At 39.1% G+C, this 13,154-nt stretch overlaps 1 long non-coding RNA gene across 1 annotated transcript; it reads right to left on the bottom strand.

Annotated features, from left to right (window-relative positions):
• Nucleotides 1-1,893: 1,893 nt before the first annotated feature.
• LOC137071551 (uncharacterized) lies at nucleotides 1,894-2,392 on the bottom strand. Its single transcript, XR_010904444.1, has 2 exons — nucleotides 2,232-2,392; nucleotides 1,894-2,144 (listed from the first exon to the last, which is right to left on the bottom strand). It is a non-coding gene; the product is annotated as an uncharacterized lncRNA (long non-coding RNA).
• Nucleotides 2,393-13,154: the final 10,762 nt, after the last annotated feature.

The raw sequence follows: 13,154 nt of genomic DNA, 5'->3' as shown, positions 1-13,154 counted from the left end.
GCGCTGCCAGGAGGGTCTCAAAATACCAAGGGGGTAATCTATCACTCAGAAAGCGTTCCACCCATAGGGGCGGCCACTGCTAACCAAGCCATCACCTGCTGTTAGCATCCCATTGACTCCCATTCTTTTTTGAGTCACTTTGACAGTGAATAACTTTACATCTGAGACGTTTAAAGACTCCATTTGTCCATTGTTTATTTATAAAGAAACATGACAATGCATAAAAGGCTCCATTACCTTGTATCTTACACTATCGCCCGTAGAAGCTGTTTTTGTAAAAATAGGCTAATGATTGCGTCATAACCAACGTGACTCTGTCGCACAGTTGAGAAATTACCGTATAGACAGGAGGAGACGCTCAGAAGCAATCTTTTACTGTCTATGAGACAGTCGGGGGACGTGGAGACATAAAGTCTGATAAAGTCAAGGGAGAAGAATGGAGAGAAGCCCATAGGGAGCCAAAAGCAACGGGAGAAATTTTTTTACCAACGTGATTCAGATTTCACTTTCCACAACTACTAGAAGACCTACAGCTGTCAGACAGGAGGCTCACGTCACATCTACGTCCTCAAGCTCAGTCTGAGCCTGCGCAGTTCACTCAGCCATCAGGAAGTGAGTGCCTCTGATTGGCCTCATTTTTCCGCCGTTGAATTCAATGGGATAGCTCTGTCCATTTCTTTTACTGTCTATGCAAAATACACACACACGGCGATTCACACGCGAGGTCACATTCAAGGACAAACTTGTAAATTTTAAAAATTCAAAAGTGTATGTAGAGTCGTAAATCTACAAATTGTGTTTTGCATTTGTGAAATGTATTTTATGAATATAATTTTATTTTTTGCACGTGAATAGTTTTTTGTGCATGTAAATTTGATTTCATGCATGTGAAATTGTCTACACGTGTGCATTGTGTTTTTTTTGCGTGAATTATTAATGAGCCTTTTCTGCTTCCATAGGAAACTTCTGATAGCACATGAAGGAAGCATTAAACCCCAACGTGGGCCCCATCAATCTGCCAATCATTGTCCATGGAGAAGTTCCAGACATGATGTTTCATTAACAAAGTTCAGGAGGAGCACGTTCAAATGATCAAGCCAAGCCAATCACCACGTCCATCATATCTATATACACACATACACTCCGTCGACTCTCCTACAGACTCACTCTTGGGTTCAGGCCAAATATAGAGCTCCGAGCCCTCTTCTCGGACAGCACACCAAATATACTTTCAAGCCGACTTATTTGTAAGTGTGAACTTGTGAAATAATACTTAATGACAGCACAAGTTTCTCTTAATTCTCTGGTTTCTAGCTTTGAGAGAAAAGCTCATTTACAAATATTGACTGGGCCATCAATAACAAGAACCATTAGACCAATCATCAATGGTCACCAGTTTAAAATACATTTCAAATATGACCACCATTTATTACACTGAGGGAGTAACTCATTGGCTGTCAAGATCTAAATCATGGTGTAGGATAATTTAATGTTTATTTCAGGAGAGACTTAAATTAAAAATCTTTTCAATGTAAGTGAAATATTTGCAGTGCCTCCAAACTGCAACAGATTGCATTGTTTACACAAATTTTGGCAATGCAGAAGATGATTAAGAGAATCACATTATTTTGTCAACAGAACTTTATTTTTAAGAGCGCTATTCATTCTTTGGAAAAACAATGGACAGGAATACAATATTTGTAAAATACATTTAGCACATAATTACCACTTGTAATCCAATATTTTATTGTTGACTTTATTTTTAATGGTCAGCTATGTATAGTTCAATCATGAAGCAACTAACCAGAAATTAAGCAAAACTTTGATCAACATTACTTTGTGATTTGTGGCAAGGTAAAGTGATTATTTAAATATAGAAAACCAAATTACACACTATATATTGTTAAATCTCTGCAGATCTGTTTAGTCTGTATTAAGATTCAGGCTAGGACTAACAAAGTTAAATGTTAACTGGACTGGATCACACTACACCTGGAGCCCGACAACTGCCCGAATCTCTTCCACCATTTTTTCGGCATTGTTTGTGATATTTTTTCCAGCGACCTCCATAAGATCAGAGATCATCTCAGCGCTGTAAGGACCTTGAAATGTGGTATATTTGCTGCGCCAGTCCTCAATTTGATCTGATAGAAAAACATTTATATCAGAACAGATATTCAAATCCAAGAGCTTGCCATTTTATTCAGGACTACTGTACGAGTTTAACTTACCTCCACAGTTGACCTCATTGAAGAGAGGGATGTGTATCACGGTTGGAGCGTTTTGGCCTTTAAACACATAGAAGTCCTTTGGTTTCTTTAAGTCTGTACTGGGAATGTTGACCTCAGGGAAAGGGATGTTTTGCTCCCTGCACGTCTTGGCAGCTTCCCTCACAGTCTGTAGGGAAAAAAAGCATTGCAGAATTACTGGTGTAAAGTACTGATACAGCACCCATTTAAAAAAAAAAAACTTAAACATGAAAACCAATTTTTACAAATCTGTTTTGGGCAACATTGATATAGTTTGTAATCCCATTTAAAAAAAAAAAAGTTTGTCTAACTGCTGATGAGATTGTGTGGTTGGTGACTCACGCCACGTGAAATGTAAGTGTCAGACGTTATAAGAAACATGCTGAAAAAAGAAAAAACCTTCAGAAAAAAAAGTTTGTTGTTGCAAAGTGTAGGTTGTGATGGAAATATTTGATATAATGGCTTCAGAAGTGGTAAAAGGGTTATTGAACATAAAACTACAGAACGCAGAGTAAGGATGTTCAGGTCAAAGACCACCCAAAAAGGTGCTTAACACAAATAGAAGTCATGATTGAACATAAACCAATCAGCAGAACCAGTCACAGTGAAGGACACTTGAGTGACATTGATTTGCGAACAAGCACAACCACTTGGTGGTTGTGACCAGTGATCTCCTGCCCGTGAATAAAACATTTCAGCAAAAGCAACTTGAGTGGTGTAAGTATACTACGTAGCTGAGGAATAGAAGTGCTAAAGATTCTGTGCTCAAGAGATCACAGCATAGTGTTGGAAGACTATACAGCCGTTCTCAAGGTGAGGCTGTAATGTGTTAGTATTAAGGATCCTGCAGAGACCAGCGTACGCCTGAGAAGGACTGTGAGAGAGTGTATAGATGCTAAGACCTGTGAGCTTGTGTGTTTGAGTAAACGATTGTGATTGTGAAACGGTTGTAGCATCTCGACGGGACGCAGTCACCTTACTTCGAGAGGCGAATCACCTCAAAGTATTGAAATTATGTTTGATGTATTAGAGAAGGGAATTGCCTAGAGATACTGTAGTTTTATATATTAATAACTGGGAGTCGTTTTAAAGTGTCATGGAAATTCTCTGTACGAATAACTAAATTCACCTGTGTCGAGCAGAAGATACCAATATAAATGGAAACATGTTTTGAAACCTGGCGGGAACGACAGCAAGGAATAGAGCCACACATACCAGCCTGAAGACGCAGTAGTCCAGTGCGCCGAGGCTACACAATGTCATGTGAAGATGTCTGTTGCGGTCGGTTTTGCCATTTTTGGCTTCTACCTACCAGAACCAAAAGCCACACTGAACAAGCAAATAAATAGCGAACAAAAAGATTAAGTTGAATTATTTCTATGTTTTTCCACAAAATTGTTTAGTTTTGTATGCAATGCATACAGACTCCCACTCAAACGCACACACCAACAGAAATGGTTTCCAGCGCTGCCCTGATTGATTTTGAAGCTACATGACGCACTGGACGTGAGGTAATAAGGCGCGCTTCTTAAAGTTTACAGTAGCTGTTGCTGATGAAAGATGTGTTACAGAGGCCAGCTAGTAGTTGCTAAGTCACTTTGATCTGAAGAGATGCTCTAGCGACTTTGTTAAAAAAGTCAAAGTTTCGTATAGTTTAAACTTTGTTATTTGTTAAAATCATCCATGTGACTGTTGGTTCAGTGGTCCAGTGGTTCAACCTTATGTAATGAAGCGATGAGAATATGCTTTGTGTGCAAAAACAAACAAACATTACTTCATTACATTAAGGTTGAACCACTGAAGTATAATGGATGGTTTTAATAAAACATTTCCTACCTTTAGGGCCTTGAAAGTGTTATTCCATTAACTAAGACGAGTTGATACATACCTCTGTCGCAGTGGTGTAGTCTAGATTTTTGTAGTGAGTATACTGTGATACAGGAACAAAACGTCATGGTAACAAGCGATGATTGGTAGAGTAGCAGCATGTAGACATGTTTCTTGCTCAGGACACAACAAGATTTTAGGAGTAAAAATCGCATAATCGCAACAGACAAAAAATATCGTGCACTGCAAAAAAAATGCTTTTCTTACTTAGTATTTTTCGTCTTGTTTCTAGTCAAAATATATAAAAATTCTTACATTAAGAAACATTTACTAGACAAGTAAAAATTATTGTCTTGTTTTTGGAAAAAAATACACAAAATTAAGAGTTTTTGCTTAAAATAAGATAATCTGCCATTGGGGTAAGAAAAATAATATTGTTTTCTGTTTGAATTAAGACTATTTTTCTCCCCCCTTTGGCAGATTATTTAGCTTATTTTAAGCAAAAACCTCTGGTCCAGGTGACATATTCATATAACATTTAAGGATAAATATTGGTAATCAGACAGTTGGCAGCACCCAGTGACTTCCACTGTAGGACAAAATATAATATATGAGTTTTATATTGATTTGAAGTATCAGTTTTGTATTATCCTACAGTCAAATCTGGACAAAGAGAAAGCATTTCCCTTTTCATACTAACTATATAATAGCTTGATCTGTCTACACAACTACACAATCACTAATCAGAATCAATATTGACAGTGACCAGAACGATGTTACAAAATATATCATTGATTGTTAAATACCATGAAATGTGGTCTGAAAAAGTTATTCAGAATGGTATTGTTACATGGCTATTAAAGAATGGGAATTAAATGTTTTGATTGTGAAGTTTAACATCAGCTCAGTGGTGTTTATATATAAATATATTATATATATATATATATACAGTCTTGTTCAAAATAATAGCAGTACAATGTGACTAACCAGAATAATCAAGGTTTTTAGTATATTTTTTATTAAGTTTAACATCAGCTCAGTGGTGTTTATATATAAATATATTATATATATATATATATATATATATATATATATATATATATATATATATATATATATATATATATATATATACAGTCTTGTTCAAAATAATAGCAGTACAATGTGACTAACCAGAATAATCAAGGTTTTTAGTATATTTTTTATTGCTACGTGGCAAACAAGTTACCAGTAGGTTCAGTAGATTGTCAGAAAACAAATGAGACCCAGCATTCATGATATGTACGCTCTTAAGGCTGTGCAATTGGGCAATTAGTTGAAAGGGGTGTGTTCAAAAAAATAGCAGTGTCTACCTTTGACTGTACAAACTCAAAACTATTTTGTACAAACATTTTTTTTTCTTCTGGGATTTAGCAATCCTGTGAATCACTAAACTAATATTTAGTTGTATGAACACAGTTTTTTAAAACTGCTTGACATCTGTGTGGCATGGAGTCAACCAACTTGTGGCACCTCTCAGCTGTTATTCCACTCCATGATTCTTTAACAACATTCCACAATTCATTCACATTTCTTGGTTTTGCTTCAGAAACAGCATTTTTGATATCACCCCACAAGTTCTCAATTGGATTAAGGTCTGGAGATTGGGCTGGCCACTCCATAACATTAATTTTGTTGGTTTGGAACCAAGACTTTGCCCGTTTACTAGTGTGTTTTGGGTCATTGTCTTGTTGAAACAACCATTTCAAGGGCATGTCCTCTTCAACATAGGGCAACATGACCTCTTCAAGTATTTTAACATATGCAAACTGATCCATGATCCCTGGTATGCGATAAATAGGCCCAACACCATAGTAGGAAAAACATGCCCATATCATGATGCTTGCACCTCCATGCTTCACTGTCTTCACTGTGTACTGTGGCTTGAATTCAGAGTTTGGGGGTCGTCTCACAAACTGCCTGTGGCCCTTGGACCCAAAAAGAACAATTTTTACTCTCATCAGTCCACAAAATGTTCCTCCATTTCTCTTTAGGCCAGTTGATGTGTTCTTTGGCAAATTGTAACCTCTTCTGCACATGCCTTTTTTTTAACAGAGGGACTTTGCGGGGGATTCTTGAAAATAGATTAGCTTCACACAGACGTCTTCTAACTGTCACAGTACTTACAGGTAACTCCAGACTGTCTTTGATCATCCTGGAGGTGATCATTGGCTGAGCCTTTGCCATTCTGGTTATTCTTCTATCCATTTTGATGGTTGTCTTCCGTTTTCTTCCACGTCTCTCTGGTTTTGCTCTCCATTTTAAGGCATTGGAGATCATTTTAGCTGAACAGCCTATAATTTTTTGCACCTCTTTATAGGTTTTCCCCTCTCTAATCAACTTTTTAATCAAAGTACGCTGTTCTTCTGAACAATGTCTTGAACGACCCATTTTCCTCAGCTTTCAAATGCATGTTCAACAAGTGTTGGCTTCATCCTTAAATAGGGGCCACCTGATTCACACCTGTTTCTTCACAAAATTGATGACCTCAGTGATTGAATGCCACACTGCTATTTTTTTGAACACACCCCTTTCAACTAATTCAACTAATTGCCCAATTGCACAGCCTTAAGAGCGTGCATATCATGAATGCTGGGTCTTGTTTGTTTTCTGACAATCTACTGAACCTACTGGTAACTTGTTTGCCACGTAGCAATAAAAAATATACCAAAAACCTTGATTATTCTGGTTAGTCACATTGTACTGCTATTATTTTGAACAAGACTGTGTATATATATATATATATATATATATATATATATATATATATATATATATATATATATATATATATATATATATATATATCAATACATATATATATCAATACAATTCCAAACCAATGACTACACCAGCTCGAAATTCAGGATGAAAACATACGTCTAAAATGCACAGCTTATTTAGCAATCGTTATTTATTTATTTATTTATTTATATGTATTTGTGCATTAAAAGTAAAATGAAGATAAAGATGAGTTCTGGCGTCTGAGGTTTGAACCAACTTGGTTGAACCAATCAGATAACAGTAAATCGAGCAGCTCATTTGATTGGCTCCAGAAGAAGGTGGACCCGCCTTCCTCCTCACGCTTGATAAACTCCGTCAGTGACAGAATCGTGCCAAAACTGTAAGCGCAGCTAAAAGAAAGACGGAACTGTTCAAATCGGTTTATTTCGGGAGCCTTTTTGCCCTACGCACACAACAAGTAATTCAGACAGTTGCAACAGTTTATTTTTTTACACAAAGGATGGTTTTACACGCTCAATCTATTTCGCAGTTCCTGACTCTGTTTTTTCCGCTTGCAAATCGATGTTCACAGGCGTGCAAAGCTTTTGGCCGTATTTTGGCGAAATAAACGTGTCAAAAGGGAAAGCGCAGAAAAACGGAAGTCAGAAGAATACAGATCATATTTATTTTGCGTTAACATGAAGCTGCAGTTTCACAATACATGAATTACACTTATGAATAACAGTAAAATGCTGCAAATATTTTTTTCTTACACTTGAAAGGCAATTTACACCTTTGCAAAACTTATCTTGTGCATGCAAATTGAATTTACGCTTGCAATCTTATGTACACTTTCACAAATCTTACCCTACGCTTGCAGTTCTATATGGCATCAATTTACCTTCATAGGTTCCATGATGAACGCGATTGTCGCGTGTGAAAAGTATCTGTCTGTGGTACGCAGATCTGCAAGGCGGCAATCGCAAGAAAGATTGATGCCTGTAGCCTACAATTATTTAAGATCATTTTTTATTTCTGTTGTAGTTTCCCCTGTTGCAAGTCTGCGGTATGTTTTACACTGTCCGAGGGCGACTGTCCTCATGTTTTATTTATTTATGTTCTAAAACAACCAGCTGTAACGCAACGTTACCTTAATTAGAGAACATTGAATTGACTTTAGAAGACAGAAACGCAATTGTGAATCGTAGCAAACGCAATTACATTGAGGAAAAGCATAATTGGTTTTACCGTGGTGGAAGCGGCCGAAATGGCTGAGAACTCTGTAAGGAGAAAAATGTTAGCATACAATTGCTTTGAGCTGTTTGAGCGATACAGCGAGGGTGGGCGAGGCGACCAGCTGGAAAAGCAATCCATGCTAAAATGAAAATAATCTGACCATTCGTATTAAAGCAAAAATGTTGCGTTTAGCAGTGGGTGAATCTGGCTATGTTTTATCACCCTATGACATGTACATGCCCTAATATAATTATGCTGAAAAAAATGCAGCTCCCCTCGCGTTCGTGATGGAGAACATTTGCAAAATCATGATCACGTAACGCAAATTAGTCGACACAGGACTCTTAAAGAGTAAACAAAGAAATAGCTACGTAGCTACATTTGATATGCGAATAAGAAGGCAAATCGAATGATTTCCTTTTAGAGTAATACCTTCATGATGAATATGGCGACCACACAAATATAGTGATTATAGCATGGAAAAAACACAGATCCTGAATGCAAAGCAGGGTACAGGAAAAGCGGCAGCAAAGAGCAAGCAACAGCAGTTTAGGAGCGAACTGAATCTGTCTGAAGATGCGCGCTGTTATATCATGGCCATTAGCAGCAAGGGGAGTTTGAACAGCTGATGCATCTCAGATGAGCAGAAACAGCTGATGAGACCAAATAGCCTTAGCAGCGTCTTGACCACCTAGCCTGGCAGAACTGACGCTTACGCTCAATAAACAGAACAATTAACACAACTACTTAATGAATACAATGAATGATAAAGGAATAAAGTGTGTAAAATGCATAAAATACATGTGAGTAAGTTAAGTGTGGCTATAGAAGAGTTACGTTATCTTATGGAAAGATAAACTGTTGTTTCTCTGAAATTAATGTGAAGAACCTTATTATGTATCAAACAAATAAACGAAAGATTATTTGTTATTAACTAGCATCAGTTATATTACCTCTAATGTAAATTAGAAAATCCTATACTGATAATAATCAACAATGCCAAGGTCTCTAGAAAGAGGTTTGGATAAGTGATATTTACGTTCCACGTGGTTGAGTAAGCAGTCCGATGGTGATGACTTCTTCCACGGTTTCGCTGGGAGACAGTGCAGTGAAGATAGGAGCTGGAATCCGTTTCAACAGCCTTGAACACAAAGGTCTGTGGGATGCTTATCTCCTGGGGCACCAAAGGGTCCTAAAATCTGGAACACGCAGATGAGGCCCTGAAATAGGTGCAGAAGGTCCTTAAGCTGGAACATGCAGATGAGGCCCTGAAGTAGGTGCAGAAGGTCCTTAATCTGGAACACGCAGATGAGGCCCTGAAGTAGGTGCAGAAGGTCCTTAAACTGGAACATGCAGATGAGGCCCTGAAGTAGGTGCAGACGGTCCTTAATCTGGAACACGCAGGTGAGGCCCTGAAGTAGGTGCAGAAGGTCCTTAATCTGGAACACGCAGATGAGGCCCTGAAGTAGGTGCAGAAGGTCCTTAATCTGGAACACGCAGATGAGGCCCTGAAGTAGGTGCAGAAGGTCCTTAATCTGGAACATGCAGATGAGGCCCTGAAGTAGGTGCAGAAGGTCCTTAATCTGGAACACGCGGATGAGGCCCTGAAGTAGGTGCAGAAGGTCCTTAATGTGGAACATGCAGATGAGGCTCTGAAGTAGGTGCAGACGGTCCTTAATGTGGAATATGCAGATGAGGCCCTGAAGTAGGTGCAGAAGGTCCTTAATCTGGAACATGCAGATGAGGCCCTGAAGTAGGTGCAGAAGGTCCTTAATGTGGAACATGCAGATGAGGCCCTGAAGTAGGTGCAGAAGGTCCTTAATCTGGAACACGCAGATGAGGCCCTGAAGTAGGTGCAGAAGGTCCTTAATGTGGAACATGCAGATGAGGCCCTGAAGTAGGTGCAGACGGTCCTTAATGTGGAACACGCAGATGAGGCCCTGAAGTAGGTGCAGAAGGTCCTTAATCTGGAACATGCAGATGAGGCCCTGAAGTAGGTGCAGACGGTCCTTAATGTGGAACATGCAGATGAGGCCCTGAATCAGGTGCAGAAGGTCCTTAATGTGGAACATGCAGATGAGGCCCTGAAGTAGGTGCAGAAGGTCCTTAATGTGGAACATGCAGATGAGGCCCTGAAGTAGGTGCAGAAGGTCCTTAATGTGGAACATGCAGATGAGGCCCTGAAGTAGGTGCAGACGGTCCTTAATCTGGAACACGCAGATGAGGCCCTGAAGTAGGTGCAGAAGGTCCTTAATCTGGAACACGCAGATGAGGCCCTGAAGTAGGTGAAGAAGGTCCTTAATCTGGAACACGCAGATGAGGCCCTGACATAGGTGCAGAAGGTCCTTAATCTGGAACACGCAGATGAGGCCCTGAAGTAGGTGCAGAAGGTCCTTAATCTGGAACACGCAGATGAGGCCCTGAAATAGGTGCAGAAGGTCCTTAATCTGGAACAAGCAGATGAGGCCCTGAAGTAGGTGCAGAAGGTCCTTAATCTGGAACACGCAGATGAGGCCCTGAAGTAGGTGCAGAAGGTCCTTAATCTGGAACACGCAGACGAAGGAACCTTGAAGTGAAGGTTTGCTCTCCTGATCTTAACCTTGTTGCAAATGTCTCTGTGTGTCTTCTGCCTCTTTGGACCAGACACTCAGAAGTTGGTCAATCTGCTCTGATCTCTTTAGCATGGAGACTTGGGACATGCTGTAGTCGTCTCATTGGATTAAACTCTAAACGTATTGTTGGTTAATGTCTCTTTCCTCACAGGCTGGAGGCTCAGAACGTTGTCGTATCTGTTGCTGCCTCACAAGCTGTAGATTCAGATCCTCAGATTTTGTGTTGTCTCTCTGGTTAAACCAGAGGCTCAGAACTTGGATGCTCTGTCACAGTCTAATCCTCGGCGGACAGACTCAGAACCTGGTGAACTGTTTGTCTCACGCGTGGAGACTCAGAACCTGGTTGCTCTGTCACAGTCTAATCCTCAGCGGACAGACTCAGAAAAAGCAGTGTCTATTGAAAGGGTACCTTTATCCTTTTCCGAATAGGAGGAGATTGCAATTTGGTGCTTCTCTATTCCAGTGTTGCTATTGGCTGCTGGCATCGGAGAGTGGAAAAGCGTGAATTTCGTTAAATTGGATCTTAATTTTAATAATTTTTCCATCAACCAATTGCCTGGATTTAATAAATAAGCAGCAAATATAGCAGACAATATAATCATGTCTCCCGATATTGCAAATCCTATCTTACTCGTACAACTTACGTTGTTAACTTTTCATAATCAACATGGGAAAAAAACAAACATAATATTTTAACAAATATGAAACTAAACCCGCTTATTTAATGGCTACAACACATAGCAGGCCCACAGACTCTATTTGTACAAATTGCTGCACATTAATTCTGAATTTTGCACATAAGTTGAAAGGCATTTGTTCGTGCTTAGTAAAACATTTCGGCAGAATTTATAAGTTCACGTATAATTGTGCATGCATTTATTAAAGGGGTACCTACTTCAGCACTGGGAAGATGAATCTGTATTTAAACTGGGTCATCAATGTAGTAGAAATGTGAAATTATTTTTAAATTTGGTGCCTTCTAGACTGAGAAAAGACAGAAAATGTATTTTTGTCTCATGGGGATGAAAGACTACAATTTCCAGAATGCTTCGCTGCCCTGTGAGGCCACTCCCAAAGCCACCGCTACTGGATTACTGTGACTGAGTTGGAGAAGACACTACAATTAAAAACTGAACGTGTGTGTTCAATATAATGAGTGAGTCCCCACGCGAGTATCACAGCACTGAGCACTAACTGCAGGAGTGAGATAAATGAGCCGATGAGCTCGCGTGATCAGAGCTGAGGTAATCGCGACTACACTCACATTCACAACGCGTGTTCAGTCTGGTGTGTTTCAGTTCATGCCTTTCCAAGCTTAACTTTCATAGAAATTAATTTGAGAAGTTAAAAGACTTACATTGCTCAGCATAGCTCCGTTTAAATGAGTGCCTGTAGCTGATCTGAGCTGTGAGTGTGATCTCCATCCCTCATGCACGGGTTCAAAACATGCGGAAATGGCTCCCTCTGCTGGCTGTAGTCTTTAGCCTTTGGCCAAACATTCAATTTCAACACACAATTTTTCCAGAAATAAAATGCATAAATCTCTTGTCTCAGGGGGATATGAGGGGGAAAAGCACAATCATTTGAATATGCTCCAGGGTTTCTACTGATACAAAGCCATATGCTAATCGCTGAAGTAACCCTTTAATCATTATGATACTATAATCATAATAAAGTAGGCTTTAATCAGATGAGCCCATATGAACGCAAGGCGTTTAATTAGGCTAGGCCTACATGTTAAGCATTTTCCTCCCATATAAAACAAGAACGCCTCCCCTTATGTCTAAATAACGAGTTATGTCGCAATAACGAACGTAATTATGTCGAACGAGATATTATGTTGAAATAACGACTTATGTCGAACAAGATATTATGTTGAAATAATGACTTAATCTCTCTAAATAATTATTCTTCATTCGGTTCACGGCTTCCATAGAATACTGCCTGAATATAATAGCCTGAAAATAATAAAATTATTTTTGGGGTGCTATCGGGTTGCTTTGGTCTTTCTTGGGGGTGCTGAAGCACCTTATAGATCAAGTTAAAGGCCTACACAAATAAAAAGTTTAGGTTACAGTTGAGAAAGAGAAAAATTCAACAATGTTTTTGAACTTAGAACTTTGTTTGGTTTGAGTGGTCTGAATATGCGTTCGTGGCGACTGGCTTGGCTGGTAAATAAGTTAAAGATTGCATATGACCGAACCATGTCCACACCCATGGGGTTCATCACATAAAAGAGTTACATGCAATCCTGTCAGAAATTTCCTTAAAAATTATGAAATATTAGTATCATTCGTGAAGAAAGTAGCCTAAGCAATAAACTGGAGAATTTCAATGGCCCTCTAGATTTAACAAATATTTGGAATTCTAAAGATAGCCTGCCCTATACGATAAATTTGCGATATAGGCCTACACGCCTACACGCCTACACGCCTACACACACACACACACACACACACACACACAC

This window comes from Pseudorasbora parva, chromosome 3, assembly GCF_024679245.1.
Source record: "Pseudorasbora parva isolate DD20220531a chromosome 3, ASM2467924v1, whole genome shotgun sequence".
NCBI lineage: Eukaryota > Metazoa > Chordata > Actinopteri > Cypriniformes > Gobionidae > Pseudorasbora > Pseudorasbora parva.
The sequence above is the reverse complement of the archived record's forward strand: the minus strand, read 5'-3'. Positions and strand labels throughout refer to the sequence as shown.